Consider the following 25,757-nt stretch of genomic DNA (forward strand, 5'->3'; position numbering starts at 1 on the left):
GAGCCAATACGTTGTTGGTTTATTAGGGTCTGTTCTGTTCTGTGTTATAGCTCTCCCACAAGCCGAGACTTTGGACAAAAAGTTTTTGCTTTTGCATAAGCCCAAAGATTCACTGAACACTTCTGCCTCAACCTCATGCAATTTCTCTTCAGATCATTCCAAGGGTTTGGCAGGTCTCCACCAAATCAAGAAGATATAGAAGTTCAATCAAAGGGCTTGTCTGGGATTTGAACCCAGGACCTCTTGCACCCTAAGCGAGAATCATACCTCTAGACCAACAAACCAACCTGATTATATGTGTTAGGCTCTGTTCTCTTCTGTCACAGCTCTTTCAGGAGCATGAAATTTGGACAAAGAGTTCATGTTTTTGCAAAAGCCCATCAATGATCAAAACACGCTGACCTCAAACACAACATAAGTCACCCTCAGATCCTTCCACTGCTTTTCAAGCTCTCCATCAAACAAACAAAGAAGTATGAAAGATTAATTTTGTGGACTCATCCAGGACCCAAAGGAAGAATCATAATTCTGGACCAACGAGTCAATACATTGATGGTTTATTAGGGTCTGTTCTGTTCTGTGTTGTAGGTCTTCCACGCTACGAGGCCTTGCATAAAGAGTTTTCCTTTTCAAAAACCCATCAATGAACGAAACAAACTACCCCAAATTCAACATAATGCATCCTCAGATCCTTCCCCTGATTCTCAAACCCTCCAACAAACAATGTTTAAAAGACGAATCATCAGGGCACCTCTGGGATTTTAACCCAGGACCTATCACACCCGAAGTAAAATACATACCTCTAGACCAATGAGCCAATACGTTGTTGGTTTATTAGGGTCTGTTCTGTTCTGTGTTATAGCTCTCCCACAAGCCGAGACTTTGGAAAAAAAGTTTTTGCTTTTGCATAAGCCCAAAAATTCACTGAACACTTCTTCCTCAACCTAATGCAATTTCTCTTCAGATCATTCCAAGGCTTTGGCAGGTCTCCACCAATCCAAGAAGATATAAAAGTTCAATAAAAGGGCTTGTTTGGGATTTGAACCCGTGACCTCTTGCACCCTAAGTGAGAATCATACCTCTAGAGTCTAGACCAACGAACCAACCTTATTATATATGTTAGGCTCTGTTCTCTTCTGTGTCACAGCTCTTTCAGGAGCATGAAATTTGGACAAAGAGTTTTTGCTTTTGCAAAAGCCGGTCAATCATCTAAACACGCTGACCTCAAACACAACATAAGTCACCCTCACATCCTTCCACTGCTTCTCAAGCTCTCCAACAAACAAACAAAGAAGTATAAAAGATTAATTTTGAGGACTCATCCAGGATGATGAGGCCGCCATCTCTCACACCCAAAGGAAGAATCATAACTCTGGACCAACGAGCCAATACATTGTTGGTTTATTAGGGTCTGTTCTGTTCTGTGTTGTAGGTCTTCCATGCTACGAGGCCTTGCATGAAGAGTTTTCCTTTTCCAAAAACCCATCAATGAACGAAACAAACTACCCCAAATTTAACATAACGCATCCTCAGATCCTTCCACTGATTCTCAATCCCTCCAACAAACAATGTTTAAAAGACGAATCATCAGGGCACCTCTGGGATTTTAACCCAGGACCTATCACACCCGAAGCAAAAACATACCTCTAGAGTCTAGACCAGGGGCGGGCAACCCCCGGCCCGCGGGCCACATCCGGCCCGCGAAGGCTTAGCGTCCGGCCCGCCACCCTGCTAGGCTTTATTATTGCAATCCGGCCCGCGGACCTCCCAGTAAAACTCATATCATTTGTAAATGTAAGAGTTTATATTTAGCCGGTCTGAATTCAAGAAAGGGACATTTTGTCTTCAGCACCGTCCTCTTCCGGAAGACATGCGCACGGGGAACTGTCTTGCCTAGACACCGCCTGCTTGCTGATAGGCGGTCTTTTCAAATCAGCCGGCATGTGATACGGACGTCCTTCCGATTCAGTCAGCTTGCGACAAACGTTGGTGTCTGGGACAAATAACTTGCAACAAAGAGGTAAGCGACGCAGAGTTCTCTAAACCTATTTCAATTTTCACTTTCTTTCAATTTGCTTTGTTTTGTTTGTTAGAACATGTTATTATCTTTCATTTGCTGCATTTAAATAATTTTATTCTCCCTTTTTATTTGTAAAAATAAAAATATAACGAACTTTCTATTTGTAAAGAAAAAATATATATAACGAACTTTCTGTTTGTAAAAGAAAAAAGAAATTGACGAACTTTTGTTTAAAAGGAAAACGAAATTGACGAACTTTTGTTTAAAAGGAAAACGAACTCTTTAAAAAAAAAAGTATGCAGACTGATTCATTTCCTGTATTTCAGTTTTACGGTGAAACTGTGTCATATTCAGCGTTGGCCACGTGCGCGCAAAATAAATACATTCATCTGTACAATTCGTCTTCCGAGATTTTTTGTGCCCCAGATTGCTTGCTGTTACATCATTTATTCATTGCTGATATACCTAATTTTCTTCCTTTTCAGCTCATCATGTCTGCGACCCAGCGTGTTAAGAAGAGGAAAGTGGACCTCGAGCGTCGGATCTTCAACCCTGAGTGGGAGAAGTACTTCTTCATCGAGCGCTTTGGACAGGCCCAGTGCCTCATATGCTTGAAGACTTTGGCTGTCCTAAAAGAGTACAACGTGCGCCGCCACTGGGAGACAGAGCACCGCTCGTCAAACTTCGCGTCGGTGTCTGCCACCGAAAGGAAGGACGCCATGGTTAGACTATCAGGCAACTTGGAGAAACAAACTTCACTCTTCCGCAAGCAGAATACTGAGGCCAAAAAGGTGACGCGCGCCAGTTATGAAGTCTCCCGCATCCTTGCTCGCCGAATGAAGCCATTCGCGGATGGGGACTTCATCAAGGAATGCCTCCTCGCTGTAGTGGACTCCGTCTGTCCAGAGCAGCGTTCCGCCTTTGAGAACGTGAGCCTTTCGTCCCGCACCATTCGTCGCCGCATCGAGGATATGTCGGAAAACGTGCACGACTCACTCAAAACACGCAGCTCAAATTTCGTCGCCTTTTCCCTCGCTCTGGATGAGAGCACCGACACAAAGGACACGGCCCAGCTGTCCGTTTTCATCCGTGGCGTCACCGCTGACTTTCAAGTGTATGAGGAATTCCTCCAGCTTGTCCCGCTGCGCGACACCACCACTGGGAAAGACATCTGCGACGCCGTGCTTCTGTGTGTTGATCAGCACTCCCTGGACCTCTCCCGTCTTGTGTGTGTGATGACCGACGGTGCCCCGGCGATGGTTGGTGAGAAGAAGGGCGCCGCTTCGCTGCTAGTGCGTCACTGTGCAGCCGCCGGATACACTCAGCCCATTAACAAGATGCACTGCATCATCCACCAAGAGTCCCTGTGCGCTAAGTCTGCCAACCTCGTTGGTGTCATGTCTGTCGTGGTGAAGGTCGTCAACTCCATCCTCTCCCGCAGCCTTAACCATCGTCAGTTCCAGGCACTGATGGACGAGGTGAACGTGCACTATAACGACCTGCTCTACTTCTGTGAGGTACGCTGGCTGAGTCGTGGGGCCATGCTGTCTCGGGTGTGCGACCTACAGCAGGAGATTGCCACCTTTCTACGTCAGAAGAACCTTCCCCACGCTGATCAATTCTCTGATCCGCGGTGGCTAGCTCGCCTGGCCCTGCTCACGGACATCACGGCGCACCTGAACACCCTCAACATAAAGCTGCAAGGCAAAGACATTCTCGTGACAGACATGTACGCGCACATCACTGCCTTCGAGGTTAAACTGCGCTTGTGGGAGGCTCAATTGGCTTCTGGTCAGTTTGTGCATTTTCCTCGCCTTGCTGCATGTGCCCCTGACGATGTGGACCTGGGCACTTGCGTTAGTGTCGTCAACTCTCTACGTGAGGAATTTGCTTCCCGTTTTGCAGGAGTCAGGGTGCTGGCTGCGGACTTCAAGCTTTTCACTGCTCCCTTTGACTTCCCCGTGGAAGACGCCCCTGCCTCCTTACAGATGGAGTTGGTGGAGCTGCAGTGCAACGATGAAATGAAGGCGAAGTTCCGCACCTCTTCTCCATTGTCCTTCTTCCGCGACACCGTTCTCCCTTCTAACAATTTTCAAAAATACATTGCCCATGTCCAACGCATTGTGGCCATGTTCGGCAGCACCTACTGCTGTGAACAGCTCTTCTCGAAAATGAAGTACACGAAGTCTCACCTTCGCTCCCAACTCTCGGACCGCCACCTCAATGACATTCTTCTGTTGTCTACCTCAACCATCGAGCCAGACATGGAAATACTTCTTCATGGCAAACAGCACCAGCAGTCTCATTGATTTGTAGAGTGTTCAATGCAATTTTTGTACAATCTATTCATGTAAACAAAATATAGTAATTCTGAGATTTCGTTTTTCACTCCGGCCCGCGATCTCCTTCCAAAAGTCTCATCTGGCCCTCACTCTGAAAAGGTTGCCCGCCCCTGGTCTAGACCAACGAGCCAATACTTTGTTGGTTTATTAGGGTCTGTTCTGTTCTGTGTTATAGCTCTCCCACAAGCCGAGACTTTGGATAAAGAGTTTTTGCTTTTGCAAAAGCCGGTCAATCATCTAAACACGCTGACCTCAAACACAACAGAAGTCACCCTCAGATCCTTCCACTGCTTCTCAAGCTCTCCAACAAACAAAGAAGAAGTATAAAAGATGAATTATGAGGACTCAACCAGGATAATGAGGCCGTGATCTCTCACACCCAAAGGAAGAATCATAACGCTGGACCAACGAGCCAATACATTGTTGGTTTATTAGGGTCTGTTCTGTTCTGTGTTGTAGGTCTTCCACGCTACGAGGCCTTGCATGAAGAGTTTTCCTTTTCCAAAAACCCATCAATGAACGAAACAAACTACCCCAAATTTAACATAACGCATCCTCAGATCCTTCCACTGATTCTCAAACCCTCCAACAAACAATGTTTAAAAGACGAATCATCAGGGCACCTCTGAGATTTTAACCCAGGACCTATCACACCCGAAGCAAAAACATACCTCTAGACCAACGAGCCAATACTTTGTTGGTTTATTAGGGTCTGTTCTGTTCTGTGTTATAGCTCTTCCACAAGCCGAGACTTTGGATAAAGAGTTTTTGCTTTTGCAAAAGCCGGTCAATCATCTAAACACGCTGACCTCAAACACAACAGAAGTCACCCTCAGATCCTTCCACTGCTTCTCAAGCTCTCCAACAAACAAAGAAGAAGTATAAAAGATGAATTATGAGGACTCAACCAGGATAATGAGGCCGCGATCTCTCACACCCAAAGGAAGAATCATAACACTGGACCAACGAGTCAATACATTGATGGTTTATTAGGGTCTGTTCTGTTATGTGTTGTAGGTCTTCCACGCTACGAGGCCTTGCATAAAGAGTTTTCCTTTTCCAAAAACCCATCAATGAACGAAACAAACAACCTCAAATTCAACATAACGCATCCTCAGATCCTTCCACTGATTCTCAAACCCTCCAACAAACAATGTTTAAAAGACGAATCATCAGGGCACCTCTGGGATTTTAACCCAGGACCTATCACACCCGAAGCAAAAAACATACCTCCAGACCAACGAGCCAATACGTTGTTGGTTTATTAGGGTCTGTTTTGTTCTGTGTTATAGCTCTCCCACAAGCTGAGACTTTGGACAAAAAGTTTTTGCTTTTGCATAAGCCCAAAATTCACTGAACACTTCTGCCTCAACCTAATGCAATTTCTCTTCACATCATTCCAAGGCTTTGGCAGATCTACACCAAATCAAGAAGATATAGAGGTTCAATCAAAGGCCTCGTCCAGGATTTAACCCAGGACCTCTCGCACCCTAAGTGAGAATCATACCTCTAGACCAACGAACCAATCTTATTATATGTGTTAGGCTCTGTTCTCTTCTGTGTCACAGCTCTTTCAGGAGCATGAAATTTGGACAAAGAGTTCATGCTTTTGCAAAAGCCCATCAATGATCAAAACACGACGACCTCAAACACAACAGAAGTCACCCTCAAATCCTTCCACTGCTTCTCAAGCTCTCCATCAAACAAAGAAAGGAAGTTCAAAAGATTAATTTTGAGGACTCATCCAGGGTGATGAAGCCGCGACCTCTCCACCCAAAGCAAGAATCATAACTCTGGTCCAACGAGCCAATACATTGTTGGTTTAATTAGGATCTGTTCTGTTCTGTGTTGTCGGTCTTCCACGCTCCGAGGCCTTGCATAAAGAGTTTTCCTTTTCCAAAAACACATCAATGAATGAAACAAACTACCTCAAATTCAACATAACGCATCCTCAGATCCTTCCACTGATTCTCAAGCTCTCCAACAAACAAACAAAGAAGTATAAAAGATTAATTTTGAGGACTCATCCAGGATAATGAGGCCGCGATCTCTCACACCCAAAGGAAGAATCATAACTCTGGACCAACGAGTCAATACATTGATGGTTTATTAGGGTCTGTTCTGTTCTGTGTTGTAGGTCTTCCATGCTACGAGGCCTTGCATAAAGAGTTTTCCTTTTCCAAAAACACATCAATGAATGAAACAAACTACCTCAAATTCAACATAACGCATCCTCAGATCCTTCCACTGATTCTCAAACCCTCCAACAAACAATGTTTAAAAGACGAATCATCAGGGCACCTCTGGGATTTTAACCCAGGACCTATCACACCCGAAGCAAAAAACATACCTCTAGACCAACGAGCCAATACGTTGTTGGTTTATTAGGGTCTGTTCTGTTCTGTGTTATAGCTCTCCCACAAGCCGAGACTTTGGACAAAAAGTTTTTGCTTTTGCATAAGCCCAAAGATTCACTGAACACTTCTGCCTCAACCTCATGCAATTTCTCGTTCAGATCATTCCAAGGGTTTGGCAGGTCTCCACCAAATCAAGAAGATATAGAAGTTCAATCAAAGGGCTTGTCCGGGATTTGAACCCAGGACCTCTTGCACCCTAAGCGAGAATCATACCTCTAGACCAACAAACCAACCTGATTATATGTGTTAGGCTCTGTTCTCTTCTGTCACAGCTCTTTCAGGAGCATGAAATTTGGACAAAGAGTTCATGTTTTTGCAAAAGCCCATCAATGATCAAAACACGCTGACCTCAAACACAACATAAGTCACCCTCAGATCCTTCCACTGCTTTTCAAGCTCTCCATCAAACAAACAAAGAAGTATGAAAGATTAATTTTGTGGACTCATCCAGGACCCAAAGGAAGAATCATAATTCTGGACCAACGAGTCAATACATTGATGGTTTATTAGGGTCTGTTCTGTTCTGTGTTGTAGGTCTTCCACGCTACGAGGCCTTGCATAAAGAGTTTTCCTTTTCAAAAACCCATCAATGAACGAAACAAACTACCCCAAATTCAACATAATGCATCCTCAGATCCTTCCCCTGATTCTCAAACCCTCCAACAAACAATGTTTAAAAGACGAATCATCAGGGCACCTCTGGGATTTTAACCCAGGACCTATCACACCCGAAGTAAAATACATACCTCTAGACCAATGAGCCAATACGTTGTTGGTTTATTAGGGTCTGTTCTGTTCTGTGTTATAGCTCTCCCACAAGCCGAGACTTTGGAAAAAAAGTTTTTGCTTTTGCATAAGCCCAAAAATTCACTGAACACTTCTTCCTCAACCTAATGCAATTTCTCTTCAGATCATTCCAAGGCTTTGGCAGGTCTCCACCAATCCAAGAAGATATAAAAGTTCAATAAAAGGGCTTGTTTGGGATTTGAACCCGTGACCTCTTGCACCCTAAGTGAGAATCATACCTCTAGAGTCTAGACCAACGAACCAACCTTATTATATATGTTAGGCTCTGTTCTCTTCTGTGTCACAGCTCTTTCAGGAGCATGAAATTTGGACAAAGAGTTTTTGCTTTTGCAAAAGCCGGTCAATCATCTAAACACGCTGACCTCAAACACAACATAAGTCACCCTCACATCCTTCCACTGCTTCTCAAGCTCTCCAACAAACAAACAAAGAAGTATAAAAGATTAATTTTGAGGACTCATCCAGGATGATGAGGCCGCCATCTCTCACACCCAAAGGAAGAATCATAACTCTGGACCAACGAGCCAATACATTGTTGGTTTATTAGGGTCTGTTCTGTTCTGTGTTGTAGGTCTTCCATGCTACGAGGCCTTGCATGAAGAGTTTTCCTTTTCCAAAAACCCATCAATGAACGAAACAAACTACCCCAAATTTAACATAACGCATCCTCAGATCCTTCCACTGATTCTCAAACCCTCCAACAAACAATGTTTAAAAGACGAATCATCAGGGCACCTCTGGGATTTTAACCCAGGACCTATCACACCCGAAGCAAAAACATACCTCTAGAGTCTAGACCAGGGGCGGGCAACCCCCGGCCCGCGGGCCACATCCGGCCCGCGAAGGCTTAGCGTCCGGCCCGCCACCCTGCTAGGCTTTATTATTGCAATCCGGCCCGCGGACCTCCCAGTAAAACTCATATCATTTGTAAATGTAAGAGTTTATATTTAGCCGGTCTGAATTCAAGAAAGGGACATTTTGTCTTCAGCACCGTCCTCTTCCGGAAGACATGCGCACGGGGAACTGTCTTGCCTAGACACCGCCTGCTTGCTGATAGGCGGTCTTTTCAAATCAGCCGGCATGTGATACGGACGTCCTTCCGATTCAGTCAGCTTGCGACAAACGTTGGTGTCTGGGACAAATAACTTGCAACAAAGAGGTAAGCGACGCAGAGTTCTCTAAACCTATTTCAATTTTCACTTTCTTTCAATTTGCTTTGTTTTGTTTGTTAGAACATGTTATTATCTTTCATTTGCTGCGTTTAAATAATTTTATTCTCCCTTTTTATTTGTAAAAATAAAAATATAACGAACTTTCTATTTGTAAAGAAAAAATATATATAACGAACTTTCTGTTTGTAAAAGAAAAAAGAAATTGACGAACTTTTGTTTAAAAGGAAAACGAAATTGACGAACTTTTGTTTAAAAGGAAAACGAACTCTTTAAAAAAAAAAGTATGCAGACTGATTCATTTCCTGTATTTCAGTTTTACGGTGAAACTGTGTCATATTCAGCGTTGGCCACGTGCGCGCAAAATAAATACATTCATCTGTACAATTCGTCTTCCGAGATTTTTTGTGCCCCAGATTGCTTGCTGTTACATCATTTATTCATTGCTGATATACCTAATTTTCTTCCTTTTCAGCTCATCATGTCTGCGACCCAGCGTGTTAAGAAGAGGAAAGTGGACCTCGAGCGTCGGATCTTCAACCCTGAGTGGGAGAAGTACTTCTTCATCGAGCGCTTTGGACAGGCCCAGTGCCTCATATGCTTGAAGACTTTGGCTGTCCTAAAAGAGTACAACGTGCGCCGCCACTGGGAGACAGAGCACCGCTCGTCAAACTTCGCGTCGGTGTCTGCCACCGAAAGGAAGGACGCCATGGTTAGACTATCAGGCAACTTGGAGAAACAAACTTCACTCTTCCGCAAGCAGAATACTGAGGCCAAAAAGGTGACGCGCGCCAGTTATGAAGTCTCCCGCATCCTTGCTCGCCGAATGAAGCCATTCGCGGATGGGGACTTCATCAAGGAATGCCTCCTCGCTGTAGTGGACTCCGTCTGTCCAGAGCAGCGTTCCGCCTTTGAGAACGTGAGCCTTTCGTCCCGCACCATTCGTCGCCGCATCGAGGATATGTCGGAAAACGTGCACGACTCACTCAAAACACGCAGCTCAAATTTCGTCGCCTTTTCCCTCGCTCTGGATGAGAGCACCGACACAAAGGACACGGCCCAGCTGTCCGTTTTCATCCGTGGCGTCACCGCTGACTTTCAAGTGTATGAGGAATTCCTCCAGCTTGTCCCGCTGCGCGACACCACCACTGGGAAAGACATCTGCGACGCCGTGCTTCTGTGTGTTGATCAGCACTCCCTGGACCTCTCCCGTCTTGTGTGTGTGATGACCGACGGTGCCCCGGCGATGGTTGGTGAGAAGAAGGGCGCCGCTTCGCTGCTAGTGCGTCACTGTGCAGCCGCCGGATACACTCAGCCCATTAACAAGATGCACTGCATCATCCACCAAGAGTCCCTGTGCGCTAAGTCTGCCAACCTCGTTGGTGTCATGTCTGTCGTGGTGAAGGTCGTCAACTCCATCCTCTCCCGCAGCCTTAACCATCGTCAGTTCCAGGCACTGATGGACGAGGTGAACGTGCACTATAACGACCTGCTCTACTTCTGTGAGGTACGCTGGCTGAGTCGTGGGGCCATGCTGTCTCGGGTGTGCGACCTACAGCAGGAGATTGCCACCTTTCTACGTCAGAAGAACCTTCCCCACGCTGATCAATTCTCTGATCCGCGGTGGCTAGCTCGCCTGGCCCTGCTCACGGACATCACGGCGCACCTGAACACCCTCAACATAAAGCTGCAAGGCAAAGACATTCTCGTGACAGACATGTACGCGCACATCACTGCCTTCGAGGTTAAACTGCGCTTGTGGGAGGCTCAATTGGCTTCTGGTCAGTTTGTGCATTTTCCTCGCCTTGCTGCATGTGCCCCTGACGATGTGGACCTGGGCACTTGCGTTAGTGTCGTCAACTCTCTACGTGAGGAATTTGCTTCCCGTTTTGCAGGAGTCAGGGTGCTGGCTGCGGACTTCAAGCTTTTCACTGCTCCCTTTGACTTCCCCGTGGAAGACGCCCCTGCCTCCTTACAGATGGAGTTGGTGGAGCTGCAGTGCAACGATGAAATGAAGGCGAAGTTCCGCACCTCTTCTCCATTGTCCTTCTTCCGCGACACCGTTCTCCCTTCTAACAATTTTCAAAAATACATTGCCCATGTCCAACGCATTGTGGCCATGTTCGGCAGCACCTACTGCTGTGAACAGCTCTTCTCGAAAATGAAGTACACGAAGTCTCACCTTCGCTCCCAACTCTCGGACCGCCACCTCAATGACATTCTTCTGTTGTCTACCTCAACCATCGAGCCAGACATGGAAATACTTCTTCATGGCAAACAGCACCAGCAGTCTCATTGATTTGTAGAGTGTTCAATGCAATTTTTGTACAATCTATTCATGTAAACAAAATATAGTAATTCTGAGATTTCGTTTTTCACTCCGGCCCGCGATCTCCTTCCAAAAGTCTCATCTGGCCCTCACTCTGAAAAGGTTGCCCGCCCCTGGTCTAGACCAACGAGCCAATACTTTGTTGGTTTATTAGGGTCTGTTCTGTTCTGTGTTATAGCTCTCCCACAAGCCGAGACTTTGGATAAAGAGTTTTTGCTTTTGCAAAAGCCGGTCAATCATCTAAACACGCTGACCTCAAACACAACAGAAGTCACCCTCAGATCCTTCCACTGCTTCTCAAGCTCTCCAACAAACAAAGAAGAAGTATAAAAGATGAATTATGAGGACTCAACCAGGATAATGAGGCCGTGATCTCTCACACCCAAAGGAAGAATCATAACACTGGACCAACGAGTCAATACATTGATGGTTTATTAGGGTCTGTTCTGTTCTGTGTTGTAGGTCTTCCACGCTACGAGGCCTTGCATAAAGAGTTTTCCTTTTCCAAAAACCCATCAATGAACGAAACAAACAACCTCAAATTCAACATAACGCATCCTCAGATCCTTCCACTGATTCTCAAACCCTCCAACAAACAATGTTTAAAAGACGAATCATCAGGGCACCTCTGGGATTTTAACCCAGGACCTATCACACCCGAAGCAAAAAACATACCTCCAGACCAACGAGCCAATACGTTGTTGGTTTATTAGGGTCTGTTCTGTTCTGTGTTATAGCTCTCCCACAAGCTGAGACTTTGGACAAAAAGTTTTTGCTTTTGCATAAGCCCAAAATTCACTGAACACTTCTGCCTCAACCTAATGCAATTTCTCTTCACATCATTCCAAGGCTTTGGCAGATCTACACCAAATCAAGAAGATATAGAGGTTCAATCAAAGGCCTCGTCCAGGATTTAACCCAGGACCTCTCGCACCTGTGGAAGTGTAACTCAGTGTAACTTATTAATTGGCACTGGTAACTTATTAATTAACCTGGTAACAAAGCAGATATATTTTACATGCAAACTCTGTGAAAGACGAGTTTGTAAATGAGTCAGGAATGCGCCCGAACATGATAAATCTCTTGTCCACCTAGTCACAGCCCCTGGCTGAAGCACCCCCCTATCGTTTGGTAAACGGAACTCACAACAGGAGGGGAGCGAGCTGATACCAGGACTTGGTACATGCATGACCTCGGGGCATTAGCGGAGAGGGGATTAAAATCCAGTTTGTCCATATAAACGAGAGCAAACGTGGAGTCGACAGAAGCTGCTGCGAGAAGCTGCTGCGAGGAGCTCTGACCAACGGGAGTGTCGGAGGAACATCAGCCGAACGAGAAGGACCATGTGAAAAGAGTTAACCTGATCCATTATATTATGCGGTATTATTTGGTAAATGGAATGAAGTGAATAACCAGTTAATAAACCAGACCTTTTGTAAACCTGTGTCCGGTCATTGGAGTCCTGTGAGTCTCGCAGCTACAAATTCTCCAACAATCTGGAGGCACCGCTGGAATTTCGAGTGGACGTCGTCAAGGGTCAAGGTGAGCATGACCTCTTGGGGATCTGTCCATTATGAAATATGAATTCTGAAGATGGAGGATTTGGTGTGTGGGACTGGCGATTGTCCATAGGAAATACAAGGATGAAACGTGTTAAACGACTGTAGCAATTTATTCGTGTTTTTTTTTTTTTCTCTCTAAATGATTTCTGTAAATACGTATTTTTGCGCTGGTCATTAAGGGTCTTACTGTGACCTGCGAGCAAACGGAGCAAGCGTGCACCTTGCGACCGTTTGCTTCCAGGACGTGTAAGGCCGGTACACTCGTTTACCCACCCGTACACGTATAAAGTACTTCTTTTTTTTTGCACTTGTTCAAAGCACTCGACTTGCTCGACGAGCGAGCGACTTGCTCGGCGCTCGGCGAGCGACAGGGAACCGGGAAAGGGAATTATATTTATATATATATATTTTTACCTCATTCCAATTTATGGTATTGCGACAAAAAGGCTTATATCTTTGGAAACGACTGGTCGGATTTAGACAAATTAAAACTCGTTCGATCAACAAATAAATTCATGACAGACAATCCCACCTAATGCCGGTCCAGAATTACTATGAAAGATGGCGATTGGATAAAAATTGCATACCAACACTCCCTCACTGTCCCTCATTGTCCCTCATGTCCATTCCGGCACCCTGTCTCTTGCTCCCGTTTTTTTCCCTCCCTTTACTTCCCATTGGCGGACGTTTTTGCGAGAAGCAAAGCGTTTTGCAGGACGCTTCCAGGAGATAAATAGCATGGGTGAAACAAAACCAGTGCTGTTGTTTTTTTTTGACGAAATTTGCCAGATAAATAGCATGGGTGAAACAAAACCAGTGCTGTTGTTTTTTTTGACGAAATTTGCCAGATAAATAGCATGGGTGAAACAAAACCAGTGCTGTTGTTTTTTTGACGAAATTTGCCAGATAAATAGCATGGGTGAAACAAAACCAGTGCTGTTGTTTTTTTTTGACGAAATTTGCCAGATAAATAGCATGGGTGAAACAAAACCAGTGCTGTTGTTTTTTTTGACGAAATTTGCCAGATAAATAGCATGGGTGAAACAAAACCAGTGCTGTTGTTTTTTTGACGAAATTTGCCAGATAAATAGCATGGGTGAAACAAAACCAGTGCTGTTGTTTTTTTTGACGAAATTTGCCAGATAAATAGCATGGGTGAAACAAAACCAGTGCTGTTGTTTTTTTGACGAAATTTGCCAGATAAATAGCATGGGTGAAACAAAACCAGTGCTGTTGTTTTTTTTGACGAAATTTGCCAGATAAATAGCATGGGTGACACGGAACCAGTGCTGTTGTTTTTTAACGAAAAATAATTCTATATTATTTAGTTAACCAGTTTGTGTGAAACCCCAACCTAAATATAAAAATTGATCTGCTTGGTGTTAGTTTAAGGGCTGTTCCAAATTTATCCTGATTATGAGAGATAATTACAGGAAATGGTGTTTGTGAGTAACAACCACCCTCTGGTCGAGGCTCATAGAAGGGGTGATGCTTACTGATTCGGCACGCTTACAATAGGTGTTAATGGTGGGATGTCAGAGGTTTTGGTGTGGGTTAATGTTCACACTGTTTTGGAAAATAATGCTCGATGCAACATGATCCTAAAAAAAGAACCCAGCCCTACATCGAAAGATCAGGAAGGGAAGGAATGGAAAATTTGTCAAGGTTTGAAATTAATCGGACAAGTGGGTCCCAAGGTATGGTCACCGTACTCGCAAGCCGTTCGCTTTGGCTCTGCGAATGGACCAAACCATTTGATGTAAATAGGAGGGGGGTTCTGTGGTCGTTACTGCCACGTGGTTTCAAAGTTTTTGTTGTTGCTTGCACGCATGTTTTTTTGCAAGCACGTACGGGCAAGCACGTACGTGCGGGCACGCCCTAGTATATATAAATAGAGGTAATATTGAGATATGGAATTAATTGCTTTCAACAATGCAAAGGGTGACAAGATATGGGATTTTAATGGGATTTTAATGGGATTGCATTGTGATTCATTGGGATTATCCATTGGGATAATCCACAACGTTTCACTTTCGTTGTTGCAACGTTTTGCTCCAACGTTTTGTGAACATTTAAATGTTGGGTTTTGCTGACGTTTCCACAACGTCGCCACAACGTTTCACTTTCGTTGTTGCAACGTTTTGCTCCAACGTTTTGTGAACATTTAAATGTTGGGTTTTGCTGACGTTTCCACAACGTCGCCACAACGTTTCACTTTCGTTGTTGCAACGTTTTGCTCCAACGTTTTGTGAACATTTAAATGTTGGGTTTTGCTGACGTTTCCACAACGTCGCCACAACGTTTCACTTTCGTTGTTGCAACGTTTTGCTCCAACGTTTTGTGAACATTTAAATGGTGGGTTTTGCTGACGTTTCCACAACGTCGCCACAACGTTTCACTTTCGTTGTTGCAACGTTTTGCTCCAACGTTTTGTGAACATTTAAATGGTGGGTTTTGCTGACGTTTCCACAACGTCGCCACAACGTTTCACTTTCGTTGTTGCAACGTTTTGCTCCAACGTTTTGTGAACATTTAAATGTTGGGTTTTGCTGACGTTTCCACAACGTCGCCACAACGTTTCACTTTCGTTGTTGCAACGTTTTGCTCCAACGTTTTGTGAACATTTAAATGTTGGGTTTTGCTGACGTTTCCACAACGTCGCCACAACGTTTCACTTTCGTTGTTGCAACGTTTTGCTCCAACGTTTTGTGAACATTTAAATGTTGGGTTTTGCTGACGTTTCCACAACGTCGCTACAACGTTTTACTTTCGTTGTTGCAACGTTTTGCTCCAACGTTTTGGGGACACTCAAATGTTAAATAAACCGGATAAGAATTCACGAGTTATTTAATTATGAGCGATTATAGAAGTACTTATATAATTAATTACATTTCTTATTAAATTACAGTAATTACATTACAGTAATTACCTGAGGTAATTACAGTAATTACAGTTCCGGTAATTACAGTAATTACAGTAATCATTACAGTAATTGCAGTAATCTTATTACAGTAATTACATTACATTAACTCAGGCACCTTTTGAGTAAGGAAGCTGATATTTGGACATGACACTGACCAAGTGATGTGGCTGTCAAGGAAAATATTGATTTATTGATTAATCATTTAATAAATTAACTCGTTGATTTATAAATGACTTATTTAATTAAAAGTCCTCAGAGATACATCTTCGGATGAAATACTTGCAGATTGGTTATGCTATGAGCCAATTGATTAAGGAAAATATTTTGTGATGGCCATATTGGCAATTTCGTGGCCATATTCGTGGCAAGTCAGTTAGTGCCACTGCACCTTTAAAATGCATCCCTGCGTTCATTTTTCGATCGATTGAGTTGAAATTTTGAACAATCGGATCTGGACTGTCGTTGTTAACGACTCTAGCACGCACTCGTCCAATCAGGATGGAGCGGTATGGTCCCCGGATCAACACTGCCCGCAGTGTTAATTAGTTTTACTTTTTTCTCTTGGTCATATAATTTTGAAGACATGCATGTCATGATAGAGGAAATGTTTGTTCTGTTGAACGGAATAAATGTTGTTTATTTGTGTGGGTGTGTATTTTTGTGTATTTTTGATATATTTTTCACGACTAATTCCAGTTAACATCCTGCAAAATTTGCTCGTTTGCTGGCCGAGTCGAAATTGCGTTGAGGTCCTATGGCATGCGCCATTAAAAGCGCTGTGTAATGGTTGAGCTCCCTTTATTTCGTTTTGGTCATGCGGATGAGCAAACAAAGTGACAAATGCTGCGGCTGGAGCAGTAGAAGCGATGTTTTTTAAATGGAAACGATGTAATGAGTAATTAAAAGTGGGAGGGGGCAACACCACGCATACCTCTTTTAAGGTGTGTATAAACCCTGGAATAAACGTGGGAGGGGGCAACACCACGCATACCTCTTTTAAGGTGTGTATAAACCCTGGAATATTTCAGCAATCAATACGATGCTGAAATGATGTAATTTACTGTGTAAGAGGGTCGACCTTGGGTTTGTTTGGGTTTGTTGTTTATTTTTGTGGGTGTCTATTTTTTGAGTATTTTGGATATATTTTCACGACTAATTCCAGTTAACATCCTGCAAAAGTTGCTCGTTTTCTGGCCGAGTCGAAATTGCGTTGAGTTTCTATGGCATGCGCCATTAAAAGCGCTGTGTAATGGTTGAGCTCCCTTTATTTCGTTTTGGTCATGCGGACGAGCAGACAAAATGACGAATGCTGCGGCTGGAGCAGTGGAAGCGATTTTTGAATTGTTCAATGATTATTCGATATTGTTATGACTTATTGTCAATAGGTATACTAAGTGGCCATGAGGTAGCCTGTTGCAATGTACAGTTTTATTCTATTGTTGATTATACCACATAGCTGTGGTGATAAAGGAAATGTTCGTTTTAAATAGATGATTATGATAGGACCATGACGATAAAATCATGATGATTATTATGAATGATATCATAGGGTTCAAATGCAGAATGATTGCATGAACTTGGGAAAGAACTTTCAAGCCCTATGGGATAAATTGGGTGTTACAAGCGATGGAGTTTCCAAATTTAGCATGATTGAAGGAATTTTACAGTCTTATTTCAGGAGTTTTACGAAATTTATATTGCCAAGAGATTTGGGTACTATTAAAAGAAAAATGATGAGATATTTTTCCCAAAGAACTTTAATATCTGCCATCCATTTTGGCTGTCTCACGAATGAAGGATGAGTTGCCTTTAGTGGTTGCAAAGAAAATTTGTGGAGACTAGGCAAAATGGGGAAATATGTCAGATATGACCCTAGGACAGGACGGTGATTCATCAATTAACATGAGGTACGAACCAGAGGTGACGACCGATGAGATTCGATCTCAGTCAATGGATGGACCTGTCCTGACATCATTGGGGAAAGGGCTTATGCAAGGAGTCATCCAAAATGATTAATTTGATTTATTGATGAATATTGATGAATTAATTGAAATTGAATAATTGATTGAATTGTTAATTGATTGAATCTAATTGACTGAATTTAATTGAATAAATTTAACTGAATAAATTGAACTGAATAAATTGAATTGAATATATTGATTGTTTGATTGATGAAAATGCGGTCTCAAGAAAGAAGCTTTGATATCTTTGCGAGATATTAACAATGTGGAGACAACCTGGGAAAATTGAGCAAGGTGGTGAGTTTATATACAGATATATATGTGCGGTTACCATTGTGTGATTTCCCCGTCAACAGAGCGGACACCTGAGGATTCACCCATTTCATACTGACCCTCCGGCTCATCTGCAAATACTGATCTGTGAGATTGAATTGTGCAAAAGCCACAGCTGAGGGAGATTCTCTGGAAATCACCGTGTGAACAGGTGGAGAGACCCTTCCTGGAGGTACGAGTGAAGCTTTAGAGGAACAAACTACAACACATCCAACGCTACTTTGATAAAAGGCAGAATGGGAAATGGAGCCTGCAAGAATACACAAGGACAACCAGAGATTCCACAAAAAGGTACTTGTACACATCATATGTACGACCGTTATGGTGCCGAAGCTATAAGGCAGGTCGAGAATTGGTATTTGTGGACAAAGGGACATGATGAGGAGTTTCCAAGAGATGGTACATTTGAGCGAAGTCGATTGGAAAGATTGGAACAAAGATTGAAAGCCAGGAAGAGACAGAATCTAACGGTAGACTGGCTTGCATTCCATCTTTGGGATGGTGAATCCAGACAACGGGAACAGCAAGAACGGATAACGGATCTAGAACTTAAAATAAAAAGGATACAGGATACAGTGGGGTAGACAAATGCACAACTGCCCTCGAAATTAGGAATGAAAGTGACGGTTGTCCCATCTGATTTCCAGTTGTCTCCCCAAAAAGGACGGTACAGAGAATTTTTTCGTGTTTCAGGAGACAACGAGAGATTGCAGTGGCAACTCAGGGATGTAGAGATGCAGCCCAGCAATACAAATGCACAGGTGCACAGATCAGACAACGACAGAAACCGGTGTTTCAAGTGTGGACGGATGGGACATTGGAAAAGAGGATGTCCGTATACCAAAAGGAAGACAAGTTAATAGGGTAAACCAAGATCAAGGGTACCAGTGCTGACCGATACCTCAGACAATGATTAGGCCTTCATTGCTGGAAATCCCAAATGATGATTGGCCTCAACAGATTCGATTACTGGACAAACATGAATAACTGTCGATGATTCTTGGGTCTGAAAAGTTTTCGGAGCAAGAATTATTCATTTTTTCTTTTGCTTGTAAGCAAATTAGTAATTAATTGATCACATGCCGAAATTGGATCTTTTATGTTGGGCACACAATTTTAAATTTACAAAGTTGGAACAATTGCTTTGCAAATTTTTGAAACCAAGGGACAAGGGTCACATGATGATCAGGTGGGAATGTCAGACTAGTGTTCCGCATGATTGATAGGTCAGTGGTCGACTGACATGCAAATGGGTGTGTAGTCAAATTTGGATAAATTATGGTGGGAACTGAAAGGGTAATTTCAATGTGACATCATAGGGGTTTTCTAAGAATAGACTTTTAGTTTATTTGTGTATAAGCATTTTTAATTTGATTGACAAATTTTATGAAATTGAAATAAAATTGACACCCATCTGATCTGTAAATAATGGTTCCAACGCAAACAAATATGCATAATGCATGTGTGTGTGTGTTTTTGTGTATCAATCTTACAAGATTGTTGACACCGACAGTGTGCCTTGTCTGAAAATAGATAGTTCCAATGTGGGAGTACACAATGTGGGAGTACAAAAATGTGGGAGTACAAAATTAGCCAAATTTGGGAGAGGTCTTACACTGACTTCCCAGAGTACTCTGCTCACGGATTTTTATATATATAAACTTGAATTTTATCAGCATATAAATTGTGCTGTATGTATGGATGTGTTTTAGGCATAGATGATATGGGAAAATAGTAAAGAAAATTTTGCTGGTTTGAACTATTGTGGGTTTTCAGTTCTGGAGTTTAAACAAAGTCACTGGTTAACAGATGAGAAAGGATAGTAAATAAATTATTCGCTGCTGGGCAAATTAAGTACGATATTACTAAGACTTATGAGAGCTATTGTTCCGCCTTACAGCAGTGGAAAATTATTGGGAAAAAATTAGATCCAACATAATGAATCTATAAAAGAATGTGATAGGGATAATATCCTCAATTTGTACTAATTATTTGATTGTGGGTAAAGGAATTAAGTTATCGTAGTGGATTGTTAACAGCAGCCTGAAAATGTCCTGAGAGTGTGCATCCATGTAATCAGAAATCCCAGATTTGTTTTTTACAAACAACATTTTGGTAGAGGTCTTGTGTGGACGAGCACTTCCTTGGTAGATAAAAAACGGTACTGCATGCTGGCAGCCACTTTTGCGGCCAGTTAGGCCAAACAAATTGAGAGGAAATTGTAGTTAAATACGTAAGTTACACATGGCTATTTGGGAAAAAAAAAAAGGAAATTTGTTGAGATGGGAAACATTTTTCGAAGGTTTATTAAGGTGTTATAATATGACATGTGGCAAGGCAAACTATTGGATGGGAAAATTAGATCTGGCTATAGAATAAATTTATTGACCCCTTGAAGTTAATTCTTCGAATCATTGTTTCACTGGCATTTTTTGTTCAAATTGGAAATAGTTTGGTAGAGCTTTGGTTAAAACCTTTGGTTGCGGTATCTTGGAACGAAATGATAAACCATAGGAGATTGATAAGAATAGAAAAAATATGGACCCAAAATAGAAAGTTGGATTCATGCCCCTCATTGCAAACAAGCACATGGGGCTAAGGTGGACGATCCCACAGAAAATGAGGCTGCACCTAGCAGCCCAGCAGAACATTCAGTGGTAGATAAATGACAGTCGTGATTTACAGTCATTTGAAATACATTTTAACACCCCTTGCATTGATAAACATTACATTTTCAACATGTGATATTCCTACTTGGAATAGTGACATTTATTTGCCTACATGACATACAATTACCTGCTGATATTAATACAACATGAGTGAAAAATGTATCACAACTACACTCATGATCAGGGGATTGAGTTCAACCCCGGGAGATAGGGGGATCAGGGTAAGACAAATAATCTGATTATGTTACATATTAAGGGATTTTCTTTATTTACCTTTTAGGAAGCTTGTTAGTTTGGTATATAATGTTAAATGTCATCGACATATAACTATGTCATAGGTATGAATATATACAAGGAGTAGCAGACTTGTTTGTTGGTTTAGTAGTTACTAGGGCATGCCCGTACTATATATATGCCCGTACTATATATCTATCTAAAATTATATCCCCCCCCTCTATTTACATGAAATGTTTTGGTCCATTCGCAACGCCAAAGCGAACGGCGAACGGCTTGCGAGTACAGTGACAATCCCCCCCCTCTATTTACATGAAATGGTTTCGTCCATTCGCAACGACCACAGAACCCCCCCCCCTCTATTTACATGGAATGGTTTGGTCCATTCGTAACGCCAAAGCGAACGGCGAACGGCTAAATCGCCATAGCTCGGTAAGTACTTGTCCGATTAATTTCAAACCTTGAAAAGGCACATCCTCGGGTCCCCAGCAATATACCTGGCAAGTTTCAAGTATATCGGACTGGTAGTTGTCGAGAAATCGTTGTCGCATACATACACACACACATACACACAGAGATTAGTGGAATTATAGATAGATATTGGCAATTGTTTTAGTGGTGGCTTGCTTGAAAGCCTTAGTGACGGTGTGTTTGAATAAGGTAACCAACAACACGATGATAATGCATGAAGTGACAAATGAGGAAAGAAATGTGGAACCAGAAAAGGAAGACTTTTATGGCGACATAAATACTGAGATTAAAAGATTAAATCAAGTGATGTTGCAAATGAAACAGTAGAATTAAGATAATGGCATAACGACAATGTTATGAGTTGTGCCAATTACAATATCAGTGAACTCATATCACCACGAGTGACACACTGTTAGGAAAAAGAGGGAAAAGAAAAAGTGGAGAGGAATTATGGTAATAATACATTATGCTTAATTTGTTGGTTTGGGAAAAAAAAATTGTTGTTGGGAATTAGGTATTCCCGTTTGTGATTGTAATCATATACAATGCTATTCTTAGTTTAGTAATAAAATACATACCTGATTGAATATTATTTGTGTGACGCATATAAATGAATATAACTTTTTGTGTTAAGGAAAAACAACAAATTGTTGAATGTGAAACTGTCGGAGGATATACATGATTATGCTGATTTCATGGTAAGATGTACCCTATCTGATTCAGTGTGTGCGGAAAGCAGATTCAGATGTGACTGAGCATAAAGATAAGACGAGATCACATTTTGGAGGGATTGCTAACGGAATTGGGAAGAAGTTCGAGAAAGAAAATTTGTGGCTAAAAAATGAAGTTAATCGTGGCATACACCCTCTTTCTCAAAGAATGATGAAGACATTCTCCCGTGTAACTTGGAGATGAATGCTTACCTTCACCAAGGAAATTTATGTGACCATTTGCCTGGATCACACTGCAACATATGAAAGAAAGGCGATCACTTACTCTTGTTCGAAGGCTTCGAACATTCACCACATCAGAAGTTGCAGGACAACGACATTTTACCGGCAACCTCTGTGAAATGCGGGGACATATGTTATTACTTCACCAACGTCCGGGGAACCAGCATGGAGCTGCAAAAAACGGCTGTGCCCTTGTCACAACAGCTGTGCACGATTCTGCTGGTTGCTCCTGGTAAGGACCATGAATGACCTGAACACCATGGTCCCAACATCATTGTGGATGCATCCGGCATCCCTGTTCCACATCTTGCTGGCCAATCAACGCCACACCAATACTTGCTGCCCACTCACAATGAGGGTGGAGGCAAGTCGACTACAACTGGGTGAAGGCCGTGTTCAGGAATTACTATGGTTTACAGCAAAAAGTGGCAAGAATGCTACAAGGAGAGCAGGGTCAGTCTATGACTCCGCAATGTTACCACAACAGCGAAATCCTACACGAAGTAGTGCAGGAGCTATGAAGACATTAGGAGAAAATGTTTCATACCAGGATTCAAACACAAGTGATCAGCCCTTCCTTTCAAACAAAGTCAACATTTGTGTGGAGGCAAACGTTTTTTTACCAGATGGTGCAGATGCTTTACAAAACTTGAAAATGAAGTGAAATTGTTGTATCTTGGTGATGGTGAAGTGTTGTTTTGAAAATATATTTGTGATGCAAATGCAATAGATTGAACGATATGGAAGGAGTCAATGACCAACGAAATGTTTTGTGATTCTTGCAGGATGACGGTGTATGCCCAAGGGAATTTGATTACCAAAGTGATTGATTATTTACTTATACTTGTAATGATGTTTACTTGTAGTGATTGATTGTTTACTAAAATTGATGTTTAGATTAATGGTTAATATAAACAAAAAACAAAAAGATGAGGGAATTGTGGAAGTGTAACTCAGTGTAACTTATTAATTGGCACTGGTAACTTATTAATTAACCTGGTAACAAAGCAGATATATTTTACATGCAAACTCTGTGAAAGACGAGTTTGTAAATGAGTCAGGAATGCGCCCGAACATGATAAATCTCTTGTCCACCTGGTCACAGCCCCTGGCTGAAGCACCCCCCTATCGTTTGGTAAACGGAACTCACAACAGGAGGGGAGCGAGCTGATACCAGGACTTGGTACATGCATGACCTCGGGGCATTAGCGGAGAAGGGATTAAAATCCAGTTTGTCCATATAAACGAGAGCAAACGTGGAGTCGACAGAAGCTGCTGCGAGAAGCTGCTGCGAGGAGCTCTGACCAACGGGAGTGTCGGAGGAACATCAGCCGAACGAGAAGGACCATGCGAAAAGAGTTAACCTGATCCATTATATTATGCGGTATTATTTGGTAAATGGAATGAAGTGAATAACCAGTTAATAAACCAGACCTTTTGGAAACCTGTGTCCGGTCATTGGAGTCCTGTGAGTCTCGCAGCTACAAATTCTCCAACACACCCTAAGTGAGAATCATACCTCTAGACCAACGAACCAATCTTATTATATGTGTTAGGCTCTGTTCTCTTCTGTGTCACAGCTCTTTCAGGAGCATGAAATTTGGACAAAGAGTTCATGCTTTTCCAAAAGCCCATCAATGATCAAGACACGACGACCTCAAACACAACAGAAGTCACCCTCAAATCCTTCCACTGCTTCTCAAGCTCTCCATCAAACAAAGAAAGGAAGTTCAAAAGATTAACTTTGAGGACTCATCCAGGGTGATGAAGCCGCGACCTCTCCACCCAAAGCAAGAATCATAACTCTGGTCCAACGAGCCAATACATTGTTGGTTTAATTAGGATCTGTTCTGTTTTGTGTTGTCGGTCTTCCGTGCTCCGAGGCCTTGCATAAAGAGTTTTTCTTTTCCAAAAACCCATCAATGAACGAAACAAACTACCTCAAAATCAACATAACACATCCTCAGATCCTTCCACTGATTCTCAAACCCTTCAACAAACAACGTTTCAAAGATGAATCATCAGGGCTCGTCTGGGATTTTAACCCAGGACCTCTCGCACCCGAAGCTAGAATCATACCTTCAGACCAACGAACCATCCTTGTTGTTGGTGTTAGGCTCTGTTCTCTTCTGTGCTATATCATTTCCAGGACCATCAAAATAGGACCAAGAGTTTTTGGCTTTGCAGCAGCCCATCAATACACTGAACTTGACTGCCTCAAACCACCATGATTCACACTCAGATCCTTCCACTGCTTCTCAAGATCTCCAACAAACAAAGAAAGAAGTATAAAAGATTAATTTTGAGGACTCATCCAGGATGATGAGGCCGCGATCTCTCACACCCAAAGGAAGAAACATAACTCTGGACCAACGAGCCAATACATTGTTGGTTTATTAGGGTCTGTTCTGTTCTGTGTTGTAGGTCTTCCACGCTCCGAGGCCTTGCATAAAGAGTTTTCCTTTTCCAAAAACCCATCAATGAACGAAACAAACTACCTCAAATTCAACATAACGCATCCTCAGATCCTTCCACTGATTCTCAAGCTCTCCAACAAACAAACAAAGAAGTATAAAAGATTAATTTTGAGGACTCATCCAGGATAATGAGGCCGCGATCTCTCACACCCAAAGGAAGAATCATAACTCTGGACCAACGAGTCAATACATTGATGGTTTATTAGGGTCTGTTCTGTTCTGTGTTGTAGGTCTTCCATGCTACGAGGCCTTGCATAAAGAGTTTTCCTTTTCCAAAAACCCATCAATGAATGAAACAAACTACCTCAAATTCAACATAACGCATCCTCAGATCCTTCCACTGATTCTCAAACCCTCCAACAAACAATGTTTAAAAGACGAATCATCAGGGCACCTCTGGGATTTTAACCCAGGACCTATCACACCCGAAGCAAAAAACATACCTCTAGAGCTAGACCAACGAGCCAATACGTTGTCGGTTTATTAGGGTCTGTTCTGTTCTGTGTTTTCGCTCTCCCACAAGCCGAGACTTTGGACAAAAAGTTTTTGCTTTTGCATAAGCCCAAAAATTCACTGAACACTTCTGCCTCAACCTAATGCAATTTCTCTTCAGATCATTCCAAGGGTTTGGCAGGTCTCCACCAAATCAAGAAGGTATAGAAGTTCAATCAAAGGGCTCGTCCGGGATTTGAACCCGGGACCTCTCGCACCCTAAGCGAGAATCATACCTCTAGACCAACGAACCAACCTGATTGTATGTGTTAGGCTCTGTTCTCTTCAGTGTCACAGCTCTTTCAGGAGCATGAAATTTGGACAAAGAGTTCATGCTTTTGCAAAAGCCCATCAATGATCAAAACACGACGACCTCAAACACAACAGAAGTCACCCTCAAATCCTTCCACTGCTTCTCAAGCTCTCCATCAAACAAAGAAAGGAAGTTCAAAAGATTAATTTTGAGGACTCATCCAGGGTGATGAAGCCGCGACCTCTCCATCCAAAGCAAGAATCATAACTCTGGTCCAACGAGCCAATACATTGTTGGTTTAATTAGGATCTGTTCTGTTCTGTGTTGTCGGTCTTCCGCGCTCCG

At 42.6% G+C, this 25,757-nt stretch overlaps 2 non-coding genes across 2 annotated transcripts; both read right to left on the reverse strand.

The window, feature by feature from the left end:
* Positions 1-212: 212 nt before the first annotated feature.
* Positions 213-284, reverse strand: TRNAP-AGG (transfer RNA proline (anticodon AGG)). Its single transcript has one exon. It is a non-coding gene; the product is annotated as a tRNA-Pro (tRNA).
* A 25,056-nt stretch (positions 285-25,340) lies between these two features.
* On the reverse strand, positions 25,341-25,412 carry TRNAP-AGG (transfer RNA proline (anticodon AGG)). Its single transcript has one exon. It is a non-coding gene; the product is annotated as a tRNA-Pro (tRNA).
* Between the last annotated feature and the right edge of the window lie 345 nt (positions 25,413-25,757).

The sequence above is a fragment of the Myxine glutinosa genome, chromosome 1 (assembly GCF_964187855.1).
Source record: "Myxine glutinosa chromosome 1, kmMyxGlut1.1, whole genome shotgun sequence".
Classification (NCBI taxonomy): domain Eukaryota; kingdom Metazoa; phylum Chordata; class Myxini; order Myxiniformes; family Myxinidae; genus Myxine; species Myxine glutinosa.